The sequence below is a fragment of the Haemaphysalis longicornis genome, unplaced genomic scaffold (assembly GCF_048455015.1).
Source record: "Haemaphysalis longicornis isolate Haplotype H1 unplaced genomic scaffold, Haemaphysalis longicornis Haplotype H1 scaffold_17, whole genome shotgun sequence".
NCBI lineage: Eukaryota > Metazoa > Arthropoda > Arachnida > Ixodida > Ixodidae > Haemaphysalis > Haemaphysalis longicornis.
This window is the reverse complement of record NW_027526276.1, coordinates 8,426,738-8,434,005: the sequence shown is the minus strand read 5'-3', so window position 1 is coordinate 8,434,005 and position 7,268 is coordinate 8,426,738.

Genomic DNA, 7,268 nt, shown 5'->3' with positions numbered 1-7,268 from the left:
CACTAAGTATTATCTGAACACATCAGGAATGTTGCGCCAAAGATGTGCGTATGCTATGTGGTTAGTTGCCTCAAGCTTATACGCATGCAATACCGCAGAGAACTTCGATACATGCTAAAGTCGTTCAACGCGGGAATCTGAATCGCGCCGAACCTCGTGTTCGGGTATAGGAAAGCTAAAACGGCTGCCGTCGCTGCCGCTTATAGACTGCCGCCTTTGTCCAAGTACCCTCAATCTGCACGCTCTTCCCACTCTTTCACTCTTCTTGAAACGCCCATCTGATCTTAAAAACCATTCACAATTTCAAATAGCTAGATTGTCATTCCCCACCCATTTTCAGACCTTGGAACCCGGCGTGAACTAGAAAGCTGTGACTAATTCTTCTATCATAAGAATCAGCAAAATACGAGGGAAACGTGCTTCGAAATCTGCAGCTGAGCGTGATTTGCGGGTCGGTGGCCGTCTTCTTGGTGTGCTTGGCGAGCGACTTCCTTCAGGCGGGTCGCTTCGGCAAAGGTGTACTGGCGTCAATTCCGTGACGGATATGACGTAAGTTAAATCATGGTGTATCCCGGCATAAAACACTTCTATGGTAAAATATAAAACCCGAAAACGAACAACCCTTAAGTATAACGTACTTTTCAGTGCTAAAGGTTGCATCTCCGCAAGAAGACCGTGTGTGCAGGGGTGCACCCTTTAGAGGTCGCTTGCTTCGTTGTACTGGCGTCATTTTCGTGACGGATAGGACGTCAGTCAAAGCTGTGTGTATCTAGGAATAAAACACTTTCGTGTTAAAAAGCACCTGATTGTTCCGTCTTCGATTCCCATTAAGTCGTATAAGAAACGTTCCCTCCGAGAACCCTACTGGCATTAAGCTCGGCTCTTTCCAAGGTCTTCACAAGGCGCCGAAACCTTACATCTGCTTAGGCTTCCTTAACCCCGCGCAGTTCACGCGCTCGTAGAGGTTGCAGCCATTCTTCCTGCGCTCTCCCCGCCCAAATATACTTCACCCGCATTCCAAACAGAGCGCGGGGAACGGAGAACGGCACCGGCGTCAAGCACCACTCAATTTCTTCCGCATCCGTCGACGTCGGCGAGGTCGCGCGCCGACGTAACGACCCTGCAAATTGGCAGCGCCAATATTCTCGCGAAGAGATGGAGGGGGAGCGGGAGAGAGAGAACGTTCGCGCCATTATTGGCCTAATTCCCAGCCCGGCTGCAGATACGGCTGTATAGCGCGGCCGTTCGCTCCCTCCTGCAAACCCCGTTGTTTCTCCGGGGGTCTTGCCGTCGTTGCGTGCACCGGGGCGTACAGGGCGCAAGAAATAGACGGGGCGAAAAGCGGGGAAAGGGTGGGCGATTGATCCCTCCTTGAGTATATACGGAGGGCGAGGGGCGCTCCTTTTCTTCTCGCCGGGTTGAGTCCAACACAATTTCTCGCCGGTCGCGCTCGACGAGCCGGCCCGGCTGACAGGTCGATTCATCAGGGCCGCCGGTAGTGGAGTACAGGGCGGTAACGACCGTGTCTTTCGGCTTTGTTTTGCTCCATATCGACTGCGCGTTCTTTTCTCCATCCATCTCCGTCCCTCGTTTTTCTCCTCGTTATCCTTTTTCTACTTTCTCCGCGCGGCGCGTGGCGCGATGTAGATGGCCCGGTCATTACAAACCGGAGATCCAATCGAAGGCAGTGAACACTTGCAAACGAGGTATTGTTCGGGTTGCGCACGATGCGTTCGTTGCACGGCTGGTTTCTTTGCACGGTCGGGTGTCGCGCCGAATCGTCGCGACGTTTGCATGACGCAATTGTTTGTGGCAACCCAGCCATCCAAGATAAAATGTGGCGAGGAAAATAAGGTTTAATGACGAGCTGCTAGATAAACGTCGTGTATTATTCGTTAGGTGCTGCGACCCATGCGCAGAATGACGCACATTAACTAAGCTTATTTTCAAAGCGAAGCTTGAGATCACCATGTAAAAGAAAAATATGGCGGTCCCGTGTACGCGGAAAACTTCCCCCGCACAAGCCGCACACACAGTTCAGTACAGCAAACTAAAGGAACAGGAACAAAACGTGCCACACCGTACCTGACTGGGTTCCTTACCATAAGCATTCTTCATGACGGGGAAAGAAATAAGAGATGGGTACTGATAAATTGTGCTCATTAAATCCTTGCTTTTGTTTAAGAGGCTAGGAAAAAGCTCCTGTAAACTCTGAAAGCCATAATTGGTTCGATTTTCAGCGTTTGGTGCTACTTGTTGCTTACTACTAGTTATGTAGTTACTACTTCTAAAGTCGAAAAACTGATTTTTTTATGTTGGTTCAAAGACTTCCCGACTTTTCTTTGCCCATGCACCTGCGTAAAAACACCATATAGGAGAGGAATTGGAAGGGGAGAGAGTTTTACTGGGTTCATCTCAGTCGCAGCAAAGCGCGCGCAGCGAGCTACTGCGTGAAACACAGTTCAAACGACAGCGGCGGGCAGGGGTGGCGCCAGCGCGGGTGGAGGACACTTAACGTTGGGATGGCTAATATTGGCTGCACGTTACTTCGAAATATGTAGGCCACGCGTCGTGCGTACTTCCGAGAAGCAAGCACCTTAAGATCAGCGATGACAGCGGGCATGAACGGGAACGTAAGAGAATACCACAAACGCGCAACGCATAATGATAAAAAAATTAGCAGTGGCTTAGCTCGGCTACGCCAGGATATAATTAGCCAGAGCTAAGGTACAGCAATCCAATCCAGTCCAGTCCAGTCCAGTCAAGTCCATTCACTGCTCCTCGCGCATGCGCAGCACGACTCTCCAGGAGCCAGGCCAAACGGCTATCAAGCGGCTCCGGCGCATGCAGCGTCAGACTTGGCTACTGCGGAACGGAAAGGCACAGCTGGCCACGCACCGGCGCCTATGCGCCTGCCACGGCTATGACATCCCTCCTCCGGGATGCGCAGACTGGCGAATCTGCTGACCCAATTCTATACACACCCGAACTCCAATTCGATTGGATTTCCAATCCAATCCAATCCAATCTAATAGAAATCCAATCCGATCCAAAACCTATCTGATTCAATCCAATGCTCCTCGCGCTTGCGCAGCACGGCCCTTCAATGTCCACGCAAAAGTGCTCAACCTCGGCCACTGTAGCTTTAATGAACCCTACGGAGTTACACAAGGATAAACACCGGCTGCACGTTACAGTACCGCTGGTTAACCTTCTGTACGGACTGCAGGGGCGTTTTTTTTTTTTTTTTTTTTTGGTGCAGAGCACTTTAGGCGCTCGCCTTGTCATCCTAGCTCGCTCGCTCCACCCAAGCAAAAAATTAAAGACGTTCTACTCAATGTGAAAGCTGTCGGAAGTGCAGAGCAGTGATTCGCCGTAATGGGCTGTACCGCCGTCATCCTCTTACTGCTACCACCCCAGGCAATTCAAATTTCGCGCCTCCGCAGTGTTCGCGCGCACCCTGCCTAAACTGCGCCAGCGGGAGTTCTGTTCTCTTTGGGATTTTCTTCCGCACGTGCCGGCGTTACACTGCCGCGTTTTGCGTTTACTATAGTAAAAACCAACCCAACGGGCGTCCTTAACTAAAGGAACGCGGGCGCTGCCTATACTTTTGTACCTATACTTTTCTTTGCGCTAAACAACGGGAAAATGTCTCACATGCGCCACCGTTTCACGAGTCTCGAACACTTGTAACGCTGTTGTTCGCGGCGTTACCCAGAGGCTTTGATAGCCAAGCGGATGTCCAATGTCCATTCCAGATGGCCGTATTCTGCCAGTATAATTTTGCGGTAAATAAGTTTTAATCTTCTTAGAACGCTGCCTCTTCGTGCAGGACCTCACAATCCCGGGGTTTCAGTGGGCGTCAAAAGTCGGCGCTTACGAATTTTCCGCCTACGGTCAACGCCGCCGCCGACGCCGGCGTCTTGGCCATACGAGACGCTTAACGCCACGCGTTAAAATCCGGTCAAATTCCCGTCTTGGCATTCATCGGCAATGTGGATTCCTGCGCGAGCGTAAAAGTTATTAGCGGTTGTCAGGTGTGCTCGAGGCCTCTTCGCTGGCCATCACCGTCAACATCATTATCGCAATCTCCTTACTTTACGGCAGGCACGTACCCAGAGGGGAAGCCCGCAATGCCCGCCCTGCCCCCCCCCCCCCCCCCGAAATTTTAAATGCAGAGCATTTCAGTAACTCACGATGTCACCCGCGTTGACGTCCGTAGTCCGCACCGTCCCCTCCTTATTATATACAAAAAAAAATACTATCCGGCGCCCGGTTTCAATCCCTGGACTCTGCGGGCGGAACGCAATGTACATGGTGCTCTACCCACTGCGCCACAAAGCCCACACAGTCTGGGACGCTACGAACGCGCCTTATATCGTTGACTCATTCAGATTATGCTGACGAACGCTCTCTCGTCAGCAGTTGCCACAAGTGCAACAACATTAACGTAACGCAAACTACTTAACGTCGTGCGCCCCCGGAAATGCTCTGCATTTGATCGTGCCCCTCGCGAGGGGGATGTTTCACTGCGTCTTCTCTCGGTCGCGGGACCCATGGCGCCATCTGGCGGAGGCGCGGCACAACTCGTAGCACTTTTAAAAGATGCGGCGCCAGCCAGCTGTTTTTTTTTTCTTTTGGGCCATACCCCCCCTTCCCCGCGCCACCTCTCTTCTGCCCTCGCACACTTTCTAAGGCGCCGCTATACAAATCCTGGGCTTGATAACTGTTTGAGGCGTTTTTTTTCGAAATTTGCAAAATCCACCTAAGGAGAATTTGAGGGGATAAAAAACGAAAGTTTGGAACCGGACCTAAATGCAATGCTGTCAAAACTAATAAATGACATGTTTCACATGTGAGCTAGGAGAAATCTATAGTGACAAGTAATTAAGAATTATGCGGAGAATTTGAGAAATATTAGGACGAGTTCGGGTTTGGCTCGTACTAATTTTAAACAGACAAGTTGGTGTGGCATTCTTATGAAAACTTTATTGCAATTGACTTTCAAGAATGGTACGATAGAGCTTTAAGCATGAAATGCAATAAACATGCAACAGAGCTTCGAGAACAGTGAAACTATACTTGAAGAGCCGGTGAGTCCTCTTGGCATCATTAGCAGCTATTTTGGAATGGTTATGTAGGGTACTTTTTGGGGCACGCCTGAATTGCCTTGCCATAAATTTCCAAAACGCTTCACAAGGAGCCTGCTCATATCATCTTCCGTGGCTTGCAATGGCTTGTAGGCGGCAGATACTTTGTTAGGTGCATAAATAGGAAATATGGGAGCAATAACAATAATAATAACGAGGTTTACTCCGTATGAACGAGCGGGACGAGATAAAATGATACATCTCTCAGTTTTATTTCGTTCACTTCCGCTCACGTTATCGTAGATTTGTGGCGGCAGATCATTTGCCGATCTCCTCGTTGCTCTCTGAACTCATGATACGCCAGCTCTCAAAAGCAAAAAAAAAAAAAAAAGATGCTAAAACGCACAAAACAGCCCGAACAGTCACACCAAAAGCGAAATCCCATTGAGCATATGAATTTGGCTCATTTTGATCCGTGCCACAGCAGGGTCTGGCTCATTTTCCATATGAAGTAACATGTGCGTACACGTTTGCAGGGCAGGGTCTCAACTATTTCCTTGCCACATGTTTTCTTGGAGAAAGCTGCCGGGATTTTCTTGGCAGTGCAGTTTTATCTGACTTAGTTCTGGTTTGGGGATTAGGTTCATTTAGAAAAAAAAAGACTACTCATTTGGTGGTTAACGTGGAAAAAAATCACGCCATATCCACAAAATGAATGATGATAAGTGGGGCGAATCTCGAGAGGGGGAGATCATCGGTAACCGTAACTCTCCCGTGAAAGTTCGCCCATTACATCATTAAGAAAGACGTAAGACTGTGTGCGTACATTGTACAAATCAACTTTTATTTTCGGAGTCAATGCTCCCAGGCCCACACCTGGTGAAAGACCCCGCGCCATCGAGGACTACCCCGCACCTCTACCACGATTTGTCACGTAGGATGTGACACAACGGTAAAGAAAGAACTTTTATTTAGGGCGAACTTGTGCCCGAACAGGACGAGAGGAAACGAGCAAAGGTCCTTGCGTCTCGTTCGATCTCCGAGAACGACTGCCTTCGTTCGTGGCGTGATCTCGTGCTTGATCTCCCCCTCGCAGTGCACGTGCGCTCGCGCCTCCGTTGGCGAACACAGACAAGCTCGCGCTCCCGGTGCCGAGTTTGCGCTGTCGGTTGCAGCCGGTTCTTGCGCGTGCAACGCGGCCCACTTTGCGACATCTCCGAAAGCATGCGGCGGTCACGCACCACGAGACACAAGGGATGGACAGACCCATGACTTAAGGAGCTTCGACCCTAAAAAAAAACAGGCAAGGTTTGTTTGCTCTGTTTATACGGAAGCAAGTACTACTTTACTGTGGCCTCATGCTCTGCTGCCGGCCTGCCACTTGAAATTCGCTGCACCCCCTTTACACTGTTCGCCTGCAATGGGTGCTTCGGTTCTCTCGGGCAGCCGTAACTTATCGCTTGTTTCGCCAGGGTGGCGGTTTCAGCGGCTGGGGTCGCATATGCTTTTGTGGGGAAGAAAATTTTTGTCTCTAAACATTCAACAAATCCCTCCATCCTAGCCCGCCGTGGTATCGGCGGATACTGTCACCCATGCCTGGTGTTTGTGGCTCAACCGTTTCCTTCCCTGAGCCGAACTCACAGCGCGTTTTTCACTAGTTTTCGTGGAAATGGTGCTTTTGCGTTTGTCGGTAAGAAGTCTGCTTGCCGCAGAGAAACCCGCTGTAGGGTTTCTCCAGCGAGCCTTCCAACGTCCGGCTCGCGCACGTGTGCAGAGTCTGCCGAACAAGCCAAGGCGCCACAAGGGCTTGGAACCGGATGTCGACGAGCGGAGTGGCGCGAGGGGATGCTTGACCCAATCGCCCGGCGCCTCTAACGACTGTCACGCCCGCTTATGGAAAGCTACCGTGGGAGTACAAAAGCCCTGTTCCACAGTCGGCGTGTCCGTCTGGACAAGAAGGATCGCTCAGAAAGGATGCGCAAGAACGTTACCAAGCCCGACGACGACAGGGTGACAAAGTGAAGGCGCGCATCGCCGTTGTATGGCGGCAAAAGGCACCGGTGGCATTCCTTTGGACAACTAAAGCCAGTGACAGCGGCACTATTGATTGACAGCCATTGTGGTTAATGGCTGATATGCTCAACGGCGGGCTTACGGAACCCGAGCTGAATTCCGATG